This window comes from Paramisgurnus dabryanus, chromosome 13, assembly GCF_030506205.2.
Source record: "Paramisgurnus dabryanus chromosome 13, PD_genome_1.1, whole genome shotgun sequence".
In the NCBI taxonomy this organism is placed as follows: domain Eukaryota; kingdom Metazoa; phylum Chordata; class Actinopteri; order Cypriniformes; family Cobitidae; genus Paramisgurnus; species Paramisgurnus dabryanus.
The window spans coordinates 32,524,774-32,540,311 of record NC_133349.1 but is presented as its reverse complement, the minus strand read 5'-3'; the positions used below and the strand labels follow the sequence as shown (position 1 = coordinate 32,540,311).

The window sequence follows — 15,538 nt, the reverse complement described above, 5'->3', positions numbered from 1 at the left end:
CATTTTTAAACTGTTTATAAAGAGGGGCTTTAAGTTCTTTTACTTTTACATTCAAAGACAAAACAAGAATGGAAAGAGGTTTGCTCTTATTGTCCATAGTTCGAAGTGCAGTGGCATAATTTAGTAATTGGTAAGGTATAGTGGCTTTCTTTAGCCACAAGATATTAATAATTGAAAACGCTGAATTATGAAACTGCACTCCGGATTAAAATAAACAGGAAAGGTGAGGCTAAATTAAGCCTCAGAGCGGGGATTATGAAGAAGTTTTATTTTAATCCCAATCTACATGAATATGATGAATATGAGTTTACCATTATAATCACACGCAATTTGTTTACTATGAAGTTATGCAGGTCATGTGTTATGTTGTGTGGGTCAGATAAGCCATCTGTGTGGATTTAAGAACAGCTGTGTGTAGTCATGTTTCAGGGCACAAAGGATTTTAGTATTAGCAAATAGCCAAGGGTCAAATAGGTCAAGGAAAGGAGACACTGGTCTGGTCTGGGGACTGTCATGTGATTCTTCAAGTTACAAGCCTGAACAGAAACATATTGTTAAAGCATATGGAGGGGAGGGACAAAGACCATATATATTTACCAAGCCTGGCTTGGAGGGTCAGACTGATTTGGGGAATCCTCCCAGGACGCTGGTTCTGGGGGGGTTAACCAGGGGAGTCTCGGCTTTTTATTTGTCCGGATAATAAAAGTCTATCTCTTGAAATCAAAACCTAAGACTGAAGATTGTTTCATTGGAGGAAAATGAAAACCACAACAATGGGAAATGGGTCTTAAGTCTCAAAGTAGGCGACAAAAAGTCACCCTGCCCCGTGTGAGGCTCGAACTCACGACCTTCAGATTATGAGACTGACGCGCTGCCTAACTGCGCCAACGAGGCACGCCCAGACTGATGGTGCCTGGGTGGCCCCTTGCGTCTGGTTGCGTGGCATTTTGTGCGCCACCAGCGAGGAAACTCCTGCGAGGAGAGCACGACTCGGCTTCTTGCACTCTGGCTACCCACACTGAGGACCTTCTCATTCTTAATTGGTTACAAATACAGAAATAACTTCAATGAGACACAGAGGGGCTATGTCATGCCCAGGGTTCCTATCGTCTTTTAAATGGTGTCGAGAATGGCACGCCTGCTGTTGCTGGACGATCTTGGCGCACGTGCTCTCAGTCTAGATAAAACCCATGATAAATAAACACTTACATTAGACACATTTGACACAGCTGACAGATTAATGGAATAACGTTACATATCCACAATGCAAAGTCCCAGTTACTCAGTGATCACGTGTTTTACGTCTTTAGCCACATTAGCAAAGGGAAAACTTTAATTGTGCTACAGTTGAAAGACTGTCCAATGTAAGCTGGTGACGTGTTCCACGTATTAGAATCTGTTAAAGAACAAGCTCTGCTGCCATTGCCTGTGGCAGTAAACTGTACTTCGCACTCACCTCTTGAAGAATCCCTTGTTTGCCTTGTGTGCTCGAGACACAATACCACCGGTTCTTTTAAGGATGTCACCGCCGTATGGTTAAGAGTTGTCTACATTAGAAGGCAACTGTGAACCATAAAGCGGCAGTGAAACGTACAGAGATGGCGCTTTTTCGTTATATTGCAATGATGGCATCCATCCGCATTTGAGCAAGTATTTTCATTGCGGGTTCATGTAGAACGGGAATGGCTATTCCTTTTTGTGACCCAGTTCTAATACAGTATGAGAAAGGGGGAACGGATCGTTGTATGCAAAACCACTTTGACAGGCATCCGTTACAGGGCAAATGGAGACGGGCTGTGTGCTTTTGGCAAATGAAAGGCTTCGGGCACATTGTTCCTCATTTCGAGAAATCCACATTCATCACCATTTCAAGGCGGTTGTGAAGAAATAAATAAGAATTAAAGATGAGCTACATGAAGGAAATAAAACCGTGAGTCGTTCCAAAAGTTATACCGACACATTCGCCGAGGAGCAAAAACGACTCGCTCGTAACCGCTGCGGTCGTCAGGATGGCCGAGCGGTCTAAGGCGCTGCGTTCAGGTCGCAGTCTCCTCTGGAGGCGTGGGTTCGAATCCCACTTCTGACATTCTATTGCCCTTTTTGGAGCCCCACCCGGTTTCCCATTTTGGTAGAGATGAGGTCTGGCAGCTGTGCATGCCGGCCTCCAGAATCCAGCTGTCTTCTGCAAGCATGACTGCCCAAGGCCCTGGCGTTGGGCCAGTGGCGCAATGGATAACGCGTCTGACTACGGATCAGAAGATTCTAGGTTCGACTCCTGGCTGGCTCGATGGTGCTTTTACTCCTTCCTCCCACACGTTGGGTGTCTGCTGTCCTGCGTCAACATGCCTCAGTAGAGCAGAGGACGCACGCCAGGCTCTGATTGCTCAGATGGCGGAGCGCAGGACTGCAGGCAGACAAATTAGCCCGGAGGCAGTGGAGCTTTGCCTCTTGGAGGTGCTGCGAACCTTGCCTTCGAAGCCAGCTTTGCGCATAACCCGGCAAGTGAAAAAGGCAAGCGCACGTCAAAAGAGCATTCCCTGACCGGGAATCGAACCCGGGCCGCGGCGGTGAGAGCGCCGAATCCTAGCCACTAGACCACCAGGGAGGGCACGCTGACTCTCAGACCGTGGATGCCCGGCACACTGTGCGGATGGGAAATGGGTCTTAAGTCTCAAAGTAGGCGACAAAAAGTCACCCTGCCCCGTGTGAGGCTCGAACTCACGACCTTCAGATTATGAGACTGACGCGCTGCCTAACTGCGCCAACGAGGCACGCCCAGACCGATGGTGCCTGGGTGGCCCCTTGCGTCTGGTTGCGTGGCATTTTGTGCGCCACCAGCGAGGAAACTCCTGCGAGGAGAGCACGACTGGGCTTCTTGCACTCTGGCTACCCACACTGAGGACCTTCTCATTCTTAATTGGTTACAAATACAGAAATAACTTCAATGAGACACAGAGGGGCTATGTCATGCCCAGGGTTCCTATCGTCTTTTAAATGGTGTCGAGAATGGCACGCCTGCCGTTGCTGGACGATCTTGGCGCACGTGCTCTCAGTCTAGATAAAACCCATGATAAATAAACACTTACATTAGACACATTTGACACAGCTGACAGATTAATGGAATAACGTTACATATCCACAATGCAAAGTCCCAGTTACTCAGTGATCACGTGTTTGGCTCGTCTTTAGCCACATTATCAAAGGGAAAACTTTAATTGTGCTACAGTTGAAAGACTGTCCAATGTAAGCTGGTGACGTGTTCCACGTATTAGAATCTGTTAAAGAACAAGCTCTGCTGCCATTGCCTGTGGCAGTAAACTGTACTTCGCACTCACCTCTTGAAGAATCCCTTGTTTGCCTTGTGTGCTCGAGACACAATACCACCGGTTCTTTTAAGGATGTCACCGCCGTATGGTTAAGAGTTGTCTACATTAGAAGGCAACTGTGAACCATAAAGTGGCAGTGAAACGTACAGAGATGGCGCTTTTTCGTTATATTGCAATGATGGCATCCATCCGCATTTGAGCAAGTATTTTCATTGCGGGTTCATGTAGAACGGGAATGGCTATTCCTTTTTGTGACCCAGTTCTAATACAGTATGAGAAAGGGGGAACGGATCGTTGTATGCAAAACCACTTTGACAGGCATCCGTTACAGGGCAAATGGAGACGGGCTGTGTGCTTTTGGCAAATGAAAGGCTTCGGGCACATTGTTCCTCATTTCGAGAAATCCACATTCATCACCATTTCAAGGCGGTTGTGAAAAAAATAAATAAGAATTAAAGATGAGCTACATGAAGGAAATAAAACCGTGAGTCGTTCCAAAAGTTATACCGACACATTCGCCGAGGAGCAAAAACGACTCGCTCGTAACCGCTGCGGTCGTCAGGATGGCCGAGCGGTCTAAGGCGCTGCGTTCAGGTCGCAGTCTCCTCTGGAGGCGTGGGTTCGAATCCCACTTCTGACATTCTATTGCCCTTTTTGGAGCCCCACCCGGTTTCCCATTTTGGTAGAGATGAGGTCTGGCAGCTGTGCATGCCGGCCTCCAGAATCTAGCTGTCTTCTGCAAGCATGACTGCCCAAGGCCCTGGCGTTGGGCCAGTGGCGCAATGGATAACGCGTCTGACTACGGATCAGAAGATTCTAGGTTCGACTCCTGGCTGGCTCGATGGTGCTTTTACTCCTTCCTCCCACACGTTGGGTGTCTGCTGTCCTGCGTCAACATGCCTCAGTAGAGCAGAGGACGCACGCCAGGCTCTGATTGCTCAGATGGCGGAGCGCAGGACTGCAGGCAGACAAATTAGCCCGGAGGCAGTGGAGCTTTGCCTCTTGGAGGTGCTGCGAACCTTGCCTTCGAAGCCAGCTTTGCGCATAACCCGGCAAGTGAAAAAGGCAAGCGCACGTCAAAAGAGCATTCCCTGACCGGGAATCGAACCCGGGCCGCGGCGGTGAGAGCGCCGAATCCTAGCCACTAGACCACCAGGGAGGGCACGCTGACTCTCAGACCGTGGATGCCCGGCACACTGTGCGGATGGGAAATGGGTCTTAAGTCTCAAAGTAGGCGACAAAAAGTCACCCTGCCCCGTGTGAGGCTCGAACTCACGACCTTCAGATTATGAGACTGACGCGCTGCCTAACTGCGCCAACGAGGCACGCCCAGACCGATGGTGCCTGGGTGGCCCCTTGCGTCTGGTTGCGTGGCATTTTGTGCGCCACCAGCGAGGAAACTCCTGCGAGGAGAGCACGACTGGGCTTCTTGCACTCTGGCTACCCACACTGAGGACCTTCTCATTCTTAATTGGTTACAAATACAGAAATAACTTCAATGAGACACAGAGGGGCTATGTCATGCCCAGGGTTCCTATCGTCTTTTAAATGGTGTCGAGAATGGCACGCCTGCCGTTGCTGGACGATCTTGGCGCACGTGCTCTCAGTCTAGATAAAACCCATGATAAATAAACACTTACATTAGACACATTTGACACAGCTGACAGATTAATGGAATAACGTTACATATCCACAATGCAAAGTCCCAGTTACTCAGTGATCACGTGTTTGGCTCGTCTTTAGCCACATTATCAAAGGGAAAACTTTAATTGTGCTACAGTTGAAAGACTGTCCAATGTAAGCTGGTGACGTGTTCCACGTATTAGAATCTGTTAAAGAACAAGCTCTGCTGCCATTGCCTGTGGCAGTAAACTGTACTTCGCACTCACCTCTTGAAGAATCCCTTGTTTGCCTTGTGTGCTCGAGACACAATACCACCGGTTCTTTTAAGGATGTCACCGCCGTATGGTTAAGAGTTGTCTACATTAGAAGGCAACTGTGAACCATAAAGTGGCAGTGAAACGTACAGAGATGGCGCTTTTTCGTTATATTGCAATGATGGCATCCATCCGCATTTGAGCAAGTATTTTCATTGCGGGTTCATGTAGAACGGGAATGGCTATTCCTTTTTGTGACCCAGTTCTAATACAGTATGAGAAAGGGGGAACGGATCGTTGTATGCAAAACCACTTTGACAGGCATCCGTTACAGGGCAAATGGAGACGGGCTGTGTGCTTTTGGCAAATGAAAGGCTTCGGGCACATTGTTCCTCATTTCGAGAAATCCACATTCATCACCATTTCAAGGCGGTTGTGAAAAAAATAAATAAGAATTAAAGATGAGCTACATGAAGGAAATAAAACCGTGAGTCGTTCCAAAAGTTATACCGACACATTCGCCGAGGAGCAAAAACGACTCGCTCGTAACCGCTGCGGTCGTCAGGATGGCCGAGCGGTCTAAGGCGCTGCGTTCAGGTCGCAGTCTCCTCTGGAGGCGTGGGTTCGAATCCCACTTCTGACATTCTATTGCCCTTTTTGGAGCCCCACCCGGTTTCCCATTTTGGTAGAGATGAGGTCTGGCAGCTGTGCATGCCGGCCTCCAGAATCTAGCTGTCTTCTGCAAGCATGACTGCCCAAGGCCCTGGCGTTGGGCCAGTGGCGCAATGGATAACGCGTCTGACTACGGATCAGAAGATTCTAGGTTCGACTCCTGGCTGGCTCGATGGTGCTTTTACTCCTTCCTCCCACACGTTGGGTGTCTGCTGTCCTGCGTCAACATGCCTCAGTAGAGCAGAGGACGCACGCCAGGCTCTGATTGCTCAGATGGCGGAGCGCAGGACTGCAGGCAGACAAATTAGCCCGGAGGCAGTGGAGCTTTGCCTCTTGGAGGTGCTGCGAACCTTGCCTTCGAAGCCAGCTTTGCGCATAACCCGGCAAGTGAAAAAGGCAAGCGCACGTCAAAAGAGCATTCCCTGACCGGGAATCGAACCCGGGCCGCGGCGGTGAGAGCGCCGAATCCTAGCCACTAGACCACCAGGGAGGGCACGCTGACTCTCAGACCGTGGATGCCCGGCACACTGTGCGGATGGGAAATGGGTCTTAAGTCTCAAAGTAGGCGACAAAAAGTCACCCTGCCCCGTGTGAGGCTCGAACTCACGACCTTCAGATTATGAGACTGACGCGCTGCCTAACTGCGCCAACGAGGCACGCCCAGACCGATGGTGCCTGGGTGGCCCCTTGCGTCTGGTTGCGTGGCATTTTGTGCGCCACCAGCGAGGAAACTCCTGCGAGGAGAGCACGACTGGGCTTCTTGCACTCTGGCTACCCACACTGAGGACCTTCTCATTCTTAATTGGTTACAAATACAGAAATAACTTCAATGAGACACAGAGGGGCTATGTCATGCCCAGGGTTCCTATCGTCTTTTAAATGGTGTCGAGAATGGCACGCCTGCCGTTGCTGGACGATCTTGGCACACGTGCTCTCAGTCTAGATAAAACCCATGATAAATAAACACTTACATTAGACACATTTGACACAGCTGACAGATTAATGGAATAACGTTACATATCCACAATGCAAAGTCCCAGTTACTCAGTGATCACGTGTTTGGCTCGTCTTTAGCCACATTATCAAAGGGAAAACTTTAATTGTGCTACAGTTGAAAGACTGTCCAATGTAAGCTGGTGACGTGTTCCACGTATTAGAATCTGTTAAAGAACAAGCTCTGCTGCCATTGCCTGTGGCAGTAAACTGTACTTCGCACTCACCTCTTGAAGAATCCCTTGTTTGCCTTGTGTGCTCGAGACACAATACCACCGGTTCTTTTAAGGATGTCACCGCCGTATGGTTAAGAGTTGTCTACATTAGAAGGCAACTGTGAACCATAAAGTGGCAGTGAAACGTACAGAGATGGCGCTTTTTCGTTATATTGCAATGATGGCATCCATCCGCATTTGAGCAAGTATTTTCATTGCGGGTTCATGTAGAACGGGAATGGCTATTCCTTTTTGTGACCCAGTTCTAATACAGTATGAGAAAGGGGCACCGGATCGTTGTATGCAAAACCACTTTGACAGGCATCCGTTACAGGGCAAATGGAGACGGGCTGTGTGCTTTTGGCAAATGAAAGGCTTCGGGCACATTGTTCCTCATTTCGAGAAATCCACATTCATCACCATTTCAAGGCGGTTGTGAAAAAAATAAATAAGAATTAAAGATGAGCTACATGAAGGAAATAAAACCGTGAGTCGTTCCAAAAGTTATACCGACACATTCGCCGAGGAGCAAAAACGACTCGCTCGTAACCGCTGCGGTCGTCAGGATGGCCGAGCGGTCTAAGGCGCTGCGTTCAGGTCGCAGTCTCCTCTGGAGGCGTGGGTTCGAATCCCACTTCTGACATTCTATTGCCCTTTTTGGAGCCCCACCCGGTTTCCCATTTTGGTAGAGATGAGGTCTGGCAGCTGTGCATGCCGGCCTCCAGAATCTAGCTGTCTTCTGCAAGCATGACTGCCCAAGGCCCTGGCGTTGGGCCAGTGGCGCAATGGATAACGCGTCTGACTACGGATCAGAAGATTCTAGGTTCGACTCCTGGCTGGCTCGATGGTGCTTTTACTCCTTCCTCCCACACGTTGGGTGTCTGCTGTCCTGCGTCAACATGCCTCAGTAGAGCAGAGGACGCACGCCAGGCTCTGATTGCTCAGATGGCGGAGCGCAGGACTGCAGGCAGACAAATTAGCCCGGAGGCAGTGGAGCTTTGCCTCTTGGAGGTGCTGCGAACCTTGCCTTCGAAGCCAGCTTTGCGCATAACCCGGCAAGTGAAAAAGGCAAGCGCACGTCAAAAGAGCATTCCCTGACCGGGAATCGAACCCGGGCCGCGGCGGTGAGAGCGCCGAATCCTAGCCACTAGACCACCAGGGAGGGCACGCTGACTCTCAGACCGTGGATGCCCGGCACACTGTGCGGATGGGAAATGGGTCTTAAGTCTCAAAGTAGGCGACAAAAAGTCACCCTGCCCCGTGTGAGGCTCGAACTCACGACCTTCAGATTATGAGACTGACGCGCTGCCTAACTGCGCCAACGAGGCACGCCCAGACCGATGGTGCCTGGGTGGCCCCTTGCGTCTGGTTGCGTGGCATTTTGTGCGCCACCAGCGAGGAAACTCCTGCGAGGAGAGCACGACTGGGCTTCTTGCACTCTGGCTACCCACACTGAGGACCTTCTCATTCTTAATTGGTTACAAATACAGAAATAACTTCAATGAGACACAGAGGGGCTATGTCATGCCCAGGGTTCCTATCGTCTTTTAAATGGTGTCGAGAATGGCACGCCTGCCGTTGCTGGACGATCTTGGCGCACGTGCTCTCAGTCTAGATAAAACCCATGATAAATAAACACTTACATTAGACACATTTGACACAGCTGACAGATTAATGGAATAACGTTACATATCCACAATGCAAAGTCCCAGTTACTCAGTGATCACGTGTTTGGCTCGTCTTTAGCCACATTATCAAAGGGAAAACTTTAATTGTGCTACAGTTGAAAGACTGTCCAATGTAAGCTGGTGACGTGTTCCACGTATTAGAATCTGTTAAAGAACAAGCTCTGCTGCCATTGCCTGTGGCAGTAAACTGTACTTCGCACTCACCTCTTGAAGAATCCCTTGTTTGCCTTGTGTGCTCGAGACACAATACCACCGGTTCTTTTAAGGATGTCACCGCCGTATGGTTAAGAGTTGTCTACATTAGAAGGCAACTGTGAACCATAAAGCGGCAGTGAAACGTACAGAGATGGCGCTTTTTCGTTATATTGCAATGATGGCATCCATCCGCATTTGAGCAAGCATTTTCATTGCGGGTTCATGTAGAACGGGAATGGCTATTCCTTTTTGTGACCCAGTTCTAATACAGTATGAGAAAGGGGGAACGGATCGTTGGCGTTGGGCCAGTGGCGCAATGGATAACGCGTCTGACTACGGATCAGAAGATTCTAGGTTCGACTCCTGGCTGGCTCGATGGTGCTTTTACTCCTTCCTCCCACACGTTGGGTGTGCCTGCTGTCCTGCGTCAACATGCCTCAGTAGAGCAGAGGACGCACGCCAGGCTCTGATTGCTCAGATGGCGGAGCGCAGGACTGCAGGCAGACAAATTAGCCCGGAGGCAGTGGAGCTTTGCCTCTTGGAGGTGCTGCGAACCTTGCCTTCGAAGCCAGCTTTGCGCATAACCCGGCAAGTGAAAAAGGCAAGCGCACGTCAAAAGAGCATTCCCTGACCGGGAATCGAACCCGGGCCGCGGCGGTGAGAGCGCCGAATCCTAGCCACTAGACCACCAGGGAGGGCCCGCTGACTCTCAGACCGTGGATGCCCGGCACACTGTGCGGATGGGAAATGGGTCTTAAGTCTCAAAGTAGGCGACAAAAAGTCACCCTGCCCCGTGTGAGGCTCGAACTCACGACCTTCAGATTATGAGACTGACGCGCTGCCTAACTGCGCCAACGAGGCACGCCCAGACTGATGGTGCCTGGGTGGCCCCTTGCGTCTGGTTGCGTGGCATTTTGTGCGCCACCAGCGAGGAAACTCCTGCGAGGAGAGCACGACTCGGCTTCTTGCACTCTGGCTACCCACACTGAGGACCTTCTCATTCTTAATTGGTTACAAATACAGAAATAACTTCAATGAGACACAGAGGGGCTATGTCATGCCCAGGGTTCCTATCGTCTTTTAAATGGTGTCGAGAATGGCACGCCTGCTGTTGCTGGACGATCTTGGCGCACGTGCTCTCAGTCTAGATAAAACCCATGATAAATAAACACTTACATTAGACACATTTGACACAGCTGACAGATTAATGGAATAACGTTACATATCCACAATGCAAAGTCCCACTTACTTAGTGATCACGTGTTTGGCTCGTCTTTAGCCACATTATCAAAGGGAAAACTTTAATTGTGCTACAGTTGAAAGACTGTCCAATGTAAGCTGGCGACGTGTTCCACGTATTAGAATCTGTTAAAGAACAAGCTCTGCTGCCATTGCCTGTGGCAGTAAACTGTACTTCGCACTCACCTCTTGAAGAATCCCTTGTTTGCCTTGTGTGCTCGAGACACAATACCACCGGTTCTTTTAAGGATGTCACCGCCGTATGGTTAAGAGTTGTCTACATTAGAAGGCAACTGTGAACCATAAAGCGGCAGTGAAACGTACAGAGATGGCGCTTTTTCGTTATATTGCAATGATGGCATCCATCCGCATTTGAGCAAGTATTTTCATTGCGGGTTCATGTAGAACGGGAATGGCTATTCCTTTTTGTGACCCAGTTCTAATACAGTATGAGAAAGGGGGAACGGATCGTTGGCGTTGGGCCAGTGGCGCAATGGATAACGCGTCTGACTACGGATCAGAAGATTCTAGGTTCGACTCCTGGCTGGCTCGATGGTGCTTTTACTCCTTCCTCGCACACGTTGGGTGTGCCTGCTGTCCTGCGTCAACATGCCTCAGTAGAGCAGAGGACGCACGCCAGGCTCTGATTGCTCAGATGGCGGAGCGCAGGACTGCAGGCAGACAAATTAGCCCGGAGGCAGTGGAGCTTTGCCTCTTGGAGGTGCTGCGAACCTTGCCTTCGAAGCCAGCTTTGCGCATAACCCGGCAAGTGAAAAAGGCAAGCGCACGTCAAAAGAGCATTCCCTGAACGAGAATCGAACCCGGGCCGCGGCGGTGAGAGCGCCGAATCCTAGCCACTAGACCACCAGGGAGGGCACGCTGACTCTCAGACCGTGGATGCCCGGCACACTGTGCGGATGGGAAATGGGTCTTAAGTCTCAAAGTAGGCGACAAAAAGTCACCCTGCCCCGTGTGAGGCTCGAACTCACGACCTTCAGATTACGAGACTGACGCGCTGTCTAACTGCGCCAACGAGGCACGCCCAGATTGATGGTGCCTGGGTGGCCCCTTGCGTCTGGTTGCGTGGCATTTTGTGCGCCACCAGCGAGGAAACTCCTGCGAGGAGAGCACGACTGGGCTTCTTGCACTCTGGCTACCCACACTGAGGACCTTCTCATTCTTAATTGGTTACAAATACAGAAATAACTTCAATGAGACACAGAGGGGCTATGTCATGCCCAGGGTTCCTATCGTCTTTTAAATGGTGTCGAGAATGGCACGCCTGCTGTTGCTGGACGATCTTGGCGCACGTGCTCTCAGTCTAGATAAAACCCATGATAAATAAACACTTACATTAGACACATTTGACACAGCTGACAGATTAATGGAATAACGTTACATATCCACAATGCAAAGTCCCAGTTACTCAGTGATCACGTGTTTGGCTCGTCTTTAGCCACATTATCAAAGGGAAAACTTTAATTGTGCTACAGTTAAAAGACTGTCCAATGTAAGCTGGCGACGTGTTCCACGTATTAGAATCTGTTAAAGAACAAGCTCTGCTGCCATTGCCTGTGGCAGTAAACTGTACTTCGCACTCACCTCTTGAAGAATCCCTTGTTTGCCTTGTGTGCTCGAGACACAATACCACCGGTTCTTTTAAGGATGTCACCGCCGTATGGTTAAGAGTTGTCTACATTAGAAGGCAACTGTGAACCATAAAGCGGCAGTGAAACGTACAGAGATGGCGCTTTTTCGTTATATTGCAATGATGGCATCCATCCGCATTTGAGCAAGTATTTTCATTGCGGGTTCATGTAGAACGGGAATGGCTATTCCTTTTTGTGACCCAGTTCTAATACAGTATGAGAAAGGGGGAACGGATCGTTGGCGTTGGGCCAGTGGCGCAATGGATAACGCGTCTGACTACGGATCAGAAGACTCTAGGTTCGACTCCTGGCTGGCTCGATGGTGCTTTTACTCCTTCCTCCCACACGTTGGGTGTGCCTGCTGTCCTGCGTCAACATGCCTCAGTAGAGCAGAGGACGCACGCCAGGCTCTGATTGCTCAGATGGCGGAGCGCAGGACTGCAGGCAGACAAATTAGCCCGGAGGCAGTGGAGCTTTGCCTCTTGGAGGTGCTGCGAACCTTGCCTTCGAAGCCAGCTTTGTGCATAACCCGGCAAGTGAAAAAGGCAAGCGCACGTCAAAAGAGCATTCCCTGACCGGGAATCGAACCCGGGCCGCGGCGGTGAGAGCGCCGAATCCTAGCCACTAGACCACCAGGGAGGGCACGCTGACTCTCAGACCGTGGATGCCCGGCACACTGTGCGGATGGGAAATGGGTCTTAAGTCTCAAAGTAGGCGACAAAAAGTCACCCTGCCCCGTGTGAGGCTCGAACTCACGACCTTCAGATTATGAGACTGACGCGCTGCCTAACTGCGCCAACGAGGCACGCCCAGACTGATGGTGCCTGGGTGGCCCCTTGCGTCTGGTTGCGTGGCATTTTGTGCGCCACCAGCGAGGAAACTCCTGCGAGGAGAGCACGACTCGGCTTCTTGCACTCTGGCTACCCACACTGAGGACCTTCTCATTCTTAATTGGTTACAAATACAGAAATAACTTCAATGAGACACAGAGGGGCTATGTCATGCCCAGGGTTCCTATCGTCTTTTAAATGGTGTCGAGAATGGCACGCCTGCTGTTGCTGGACGATCTTGGCGCACGTGCTCTCAGTCTAGATAAAACCCATGATAAATAAACACTTACATTAGACACATTTGACACAGCTGACAGATTAATGGAATAACGTTACATATCCACAATGCAAAGTCCCAGTTACTCAGTGATCACGTGTTTGGCTCGTCTTTAGCCACATTATCAAAGGGAAAACTTTAGATGTGCTACAGTTGAAAGACTGTCCAATGTAAGCTGGTGACGTGTTCCACGTATTAGAATCTGTTAAAGAACAAGCTCTGCTGCCATTGCCTGTGGCAGTAAACTGTACTTCGCACTCACCTCTTGAAGAATCCCTTGTTTGCCTTGTGTGCTCGAGACACAATACCACCGGTTCTTTTAAGGATGTCACCGCCGTATGGTTAAGAGTTGTCTACATTAGAAGGCAACTGTAAACCATAAAGCGGCAGTGAAACGTACAGAGATGATGGCAATGATGGCATCCATCCGCATTTGTGCAAGTATTTTCATTGCGGGTTCATGTAGAACGGGAATGGCTATTCCTTTTTGTGACCCAGTTCTAATACAGTATGAGAAAGGGGGAACGGATCGTTGTATGCAAAACCACTTTGACAGGCATCCGTTACAGGGCAAATGGAGACGGGCTGTGTGCTTTTGGCAAATGAAAGGCTTCGGGCACATTGTTCCTCATTTCGAGAAATCCACATTCATCACCATTTCAAGGCGGTTGTGAAGAAATAAATAAGAATTAAAGATGAGCTACATGAAGGAAATAAAACCGTGAGTCGTTCCAAAAGTTATACCGACACATTCGCCGAGGAGCAAAAACGACTCGCTCGTGACAGCTGCAATCGTCAGGATGGCCGAGCGGTCTAAGGCGCTGCGTTCAGGTCGCAGTCTCCTCTGGAGGCGTGGGTTCGAATCCCGCTTCTGACATTCTGTTGCCCTTGTTGGAGCCCCCCGTGCTGTGTATTGTGGTTTCTTTCGAGGGAGTGTACTTTTCAAAGAAGGCAGGAGACAGGCACGCGGGGGACCACCCGGTTTCCCATTTTGGTAGAGATGAGGTTTGGCAGCTGTGCATGCCGGCCTCCAGAATCCAGCTGTCTTCTGCAAGCATGACTGCCCAAGGCCCTGGCGTTGGGCCAGTGGCGCAATGGATAACGCGTCTGACTACAGATCAGAAGATTCTAGGTTCGACTCCTGGCTGGCTCGATGGTGCTTTTACTCCTTCCTCCCACACGTTGGGTGTCTGCTGTCCTGCGTCAACATGCCTCAGTAGAGCAGAGGAAGCACGCCAGGCTCTGATTGCTCAGATGGCGGAGCGCAGGACTGCAGGCAGGCAAATTAGCCCGGACGCAGTGGAGCTTTGCCTCTTGGAGGTGCTGCGATCCTTGCCTTCGAAGCCAGCTTTGCGCATAACCGGGCCGGTGAAAAAGGCAAGCGCACGTCAAAAGAGCGTTCCCTGACCGGGAATCGAACCCGGGCCGCGGCGGTGAGAGCGCCGAATCCTAGCCACTAGACCACCAGGGAGGGCACGCTGACTCTCAGACCGTGGATGCCCGGCACACTGTGCGGATGGGAAATGGGTCTTAAGTCTCAAAGTAGGCGACAAAAAGTCACCCTGCCCGTGTGAGGCTCGAACTCACGACCTTCAGATTATGAGACCGACGCGCTGCCTAACTGCGCCAACGAGGCACGCCCAGACCGATGGTGCCTGGGTGGCCCCTTGCGTCTGGTTGCGTGGCATTTTGTGCGCCACCAGCGAGGAAACTCCTGCGAGGAGAGCACGACTGGGCTTCTTGCACTCTGGCTACCCACACTGAGGACCTTCTCATTCTTAATTGGTTACAAATACAGAAATAACTTCAATGAGACACAGAGGGGCTATGTCATGCCCAGGGTTTTTATCGTCTTTTAAATGGTGTCGAGAATGGCACGCCTGCCGTTGCTGGACGATCTTGGCGCACGTGCTCTCAGTCTAGATAAAACCCATGATAAATAAACACTTACATTAGACACATTTGACACAGCTGACAGATTAATGGAATAACGTTACATATCCACAATGCAAAGTCCCAGTTACTCAGTGATCACGTGTTTGGCTCGTCTTTAGCCACATTATCAAAGGGAAAACTTTAATTGTGCTACAGTTGAAAGACTGTCCAATGTAAGCTGGTGACGTGTTCCACGTATTAGAATCTGTTAAAGAACAAGCTCTGCTGCCATTGCCTGTGGCAGTAAACTGTACTTCGCACTCACCTCTTGAAGAATCCCTTGTTTGCCTTGTGTGCTCGAGACACAATACCACCGGTTCTTTTAAGGATGTCACCGCCGTATGGTTAAGAGTTGTCTACATTAGAAGGCAACTGTGAACCATAAAGCGGCAGTGAAACGTACAGAGATGGCGCTTTTTCGTTATATTGCAATGATGGCATCCATCCGCATTTGAGCAAGTATTTTCATTGCGGGTTCATGTAGAACGGGAATGGCTATTCCTTTTTGTGACCCAGTTCTAATACAGTATGAGAAAGGGGGAACGGATCGTTGTATGCAAAACCACTTTGACAGGCATCCGTTACAGGGCAAATGGAGACGGGCTGTGTGCTTTTGGCAAATGAAAGGCTTCGGGCACATTG

At 50.1% G+C, this 15,538-nt stretch overlaps 29 non-coding genes across 29 annotated transcripts; 13 read left to right on the top strand and 16 right to left on the bottom strand.

Annotated features, from left to right (window-relative positions):
• Nucleotides 1-820: 820 nt before the first annotated feature.
• On the bottom strand, nucleotides 821-894 carry trnam-cau (transfer RNA methionine (anticodon CAU)). The gene has a single exon. It is a non-coding gene; the product is annotated as a tRNA-Met (tRNA).
• Nucleotides 895-2,003: 1,109 nt separating this feature from the next.
• trnal-cag (transfer RNA leucine (anticodon CAG)) lies at nucleotides 2,004-2,086 on the top strand. The gene has a single exon. It is a non-coding gene; the product is annotated as a tRNA-Leu (tRNA).
• Nucleotides 2,087-2,214: 128 nt separating this feature from the next.
• Nucleotides 2,215-2,287, top strand: trnar-acg (transfer RNA arginine (anticodon ACG)). Its single transcript has one exon. It is a non-coding gene; the product is annotated as a tRNA-Arg (tRNA).
• Nucleotides 2,288-2,533: 246 nt separating this feature from the next.
• On the bottom strand, nucleotides 2,534-2,605 carry trnae-cuc (transfer RNA glutamic acid (anticodon CUC)). The gene has a single exon. It is a non-coding gene; the product is annotated as a tRNA-Glu (tRNA).
• Nucleotides 2,606-2,697: 92 nt separating this feature from the next.
• Nucleotides 2,698-2,771, bottom strand: trnam-cau (transfer RNA methionine (anticodon CAU)). The gene has a single exon. It is a non-coding gene; the product is annotated as a tRNA-Met (tRNA).
• A 1,112-nt stretch (nucleotides 2,772-3,883) lies between these two features.
• Nucleotides 3,884-3,966, top strand: trnal-cag (transfer RNA leucine (anticodon CAG)). The gene has a single exon. It is a non-coding gene; the product is annotated as a tRNA-Leu (tRNA).
• Nucleotides 3,967-4,094: 128 nt separating this feature from the next.
• Nucleotides 4,095-4,167, top strand: trnar-acg (transfer RNA arginine (anticodon ACG)). The gene has a single exon. It is a non-coding gene; the product is annotated as a tRNA-Arg (tRNA).
• A 246-nt stretch (nucleotides 4,168-4,413) lies between these two features.
• Nucleotides 4,414-4,485, bottom strand: trnae-cuc (transfer RNA glutamic acid (anticodon CUC)). The gene has a single exon. It is a non-coding gene; the product is annotated as a tRNA-Glu (tRNA).
• Nucleotides 4,486-4,577: 92 nt separating this feature from the next.
• Nucleotides 4,578-4,651, bottom strand: trnam-cau (transfer RNA methionine (anticodon CAU)). The gene has a single exon. It is a non-coding gene; the product is annotated as a tRNA-Met (tRNA).
• Nucleotides 4,652-5,763: 1,112 nt separating this feature from the next.
• trnal-cag (transfer RNA leucine (anticodon CAG)) lies at nucleotides 5,764-5,846 on the top strand. Its single transcript has one exon. It is a non-coding gene; the product is annotated as a tRNA-Leu (tRNA).
• Nucleotides 5,847-5,974: 128 nt separating this feature from the next.
• On the top strand, nucleotides 5,975-6,047 carry trnar-acg (transfer RNA arginine (anticodon ACG)). Its single transcript has one exon. It is a non-coding gene; the product is annotated as a tRNA-Arg (tRNA).
• A 246-nt stretch (nucleotides 6,048-6,293) lies between these two features.
• Nucleotides 6,294-6,365, bottom strand: trnae-cuc (transfer RNA glutamic acid (anticodon CUC)). The gene has a single exon. It is a non-coding gene; the product is annotated as a tRNA-Glu (tRNA).
• A 92-nt stretch (nucleotides 6,366-6,457) lies between these two features.
• Nucleotides 6,458-6,531, bottom strand: trnam-cau (transfer RNA methionine (anticodon CAU)). The gene has a single exon. It is a non-coding gene; the product is annotated as a tRNA-Met (tRNA).
• Nucleotides 6,532-7,643: 1,112 nt separating this feature from the next.
• trnal-cag (transfer RNA leucine (anticodon CAG)) lies at nucleotides 7,644-7,726 on the top strand. Its single transcript has one exon. It is a non-coding gene; the product is annotated as a tRNA-Leu (tRNA).
• A 128-nt stretch (nucleotides 7,727-7,854) lies between these two features.
• Nucleotides 7,855-7,927, top strand: trnar-acg (transfer RNA arginine (anticodon ACG)). The gene has a single exon. It is a non-coding gene; the product is annotated as a tRNA-Arg (tRNA).
• A 246-nt stretch (nucleotides 7,928-8,173) lies between these two features.
• trnae-cuc (transfer RNA glutamic acid (anticodon CUC)) lies at nucleotides 8,174-8,245 on the bottom strand. Its single transcript has one exon. It is a non-coding gene; the product is annotated as a tRNA-Glu (tRNA).
• A 92-nt stretch (nucleotides 8,246-8,337) lies between these two features.
• trnam-cau (transfer RNA methionine (anticodon CAU)) lies at nucleotides 8,338-8,411 on the bottom strand. The gene has a single exon. It is a non-coding gene; the product is annotated as a tRNA-Met (tRNA).
• Nucleotides 8,412-9,268: 857 nt separating this feature from the next.
• Nucleotides 9,269-9,341, top strand: trnar-acg (transfer RNA arginine (anticodon ACG)). The gene has a single exon. It is a non-coding gene; the product is annotated as a tRNA-Arg (tRNA).
• Nucleotides 9,342-9,589: 248 nt separating this feature from the next.
• Nucleotides 9,590-9,661, bottom strand: trnae-cuc (transfer RNA glutamic acid (anticodon CUC)). The gene has a single exon. It is a non-coding gene; the product is annotated as a tRNA-Glu (tRNA).
• A 92-nt stretch (nucleotides 9,662-9,753) lies between these two features.
• On the bottom strand, nucleotides 9,754-9,827 carry trnam-cau (transfer RNA methionine (anticodon CAU)). The gene has a single exon. It is a non-coding gene; the product is annotated as a tRNA-Met (tRNA).
• An 857-nt stretch (nucleotides 9,828-10,684) lies between these two features.
• On the top strand, nucleotides 10,685-10,757 carry trnar-acg (transfer RNA arginine (anticodon ACG)). The gene has a single exon. It is a non-coding gene; the product is annotated as a tRNA-Arg (tRNA).
• A 412-nt stretch (nucleotides 10,758-11,169) lies between these two features.
• On the bottom strand, nucleotides 11,170-11,243 carry trnat-cgu (transfer RNA threonine (anticodon CGU)). Its single transcript has one exon. It is a non-coding gene; the product is annotated as a tRNA-Thr (tRNA).
• An 857-nt stretch (nucleotides 11,244-12,100) lies between these two features.
• On the top strand, nucleotides 12,101-12,173 carry trnar-acg (transfer RNA arginine (anticodon ACG)). Its single transcript has one exon. It is a non-coding gene; the product is annotated as a tRNA-Arg (tRNA).
• Nucleotides 12,174-12,421: 248 nt separating this feature from the next.
• Nucleotides 12,422-12,493, bottom strand: trnae-cuc (transfer RNA glutamic acid (anticodon CUC)). Its single transcript has one exon. It is a non-coding gene; the product is annotated as a tRNA-Glu (tRNA).
• A 92-nt stretch (nucleotides 12,494-12,585) lies between these two features.
• Nucleotides 12,586-12,659, bottom strand: trnam-cau (transfer RNA methionine (anticodon CAU)). Its single transcript has one exon. It is a non-coding gene; the product is annotated as a tRNA-Met (tRNA).
• Nucleotides 12,660-13,755: 1,096 nt separating this feature from the next.
• trnal-cag (transfer RNA leucine (anticodon CAG)) lies at nucleotides 13,756-13,838 on the top strand. The gene has a single exon. It is a non-coding gene; the product is annotated as a tRNA-Leu (tRNA).
• Nucleotides 13,839-14,041: 203 nt separating this feature from the next.
• Nucleotides 14,042-14,114, top strand: trnac-aca (transfer RNA cysteine (anticodon ACA)). The gene has a single exon. It is a non-coding gene; the product is annotated as a tRNA-Cys (tRNA).
• Nucleotides 14,115-14,360: 246 nt separating this feature from the next.
• On the bottom strand, nucleotides 14,361-14,432 carry trnae-cuc (transfer RNA glutamic acid (anticodon CUC)). Its single transcript has one exon. It is a non-coding gene; the product is annotated as a tRNA-Glu (tRNA).
• Nucleotides 14,433-14,523: 91 nt separating this feature from the next.
• Nucleotides 14,524-14,598, bottom strand: trnam-cau (transfer RNA methionine (anticodon CAU)). The gene has a single exon. It is a non-coding gene; the product is annotated as a tRNA-Met (tRNA).
• Between the last annotated feature and the right edge of the window lie 940 nt (nucleotides 14,599-15,538).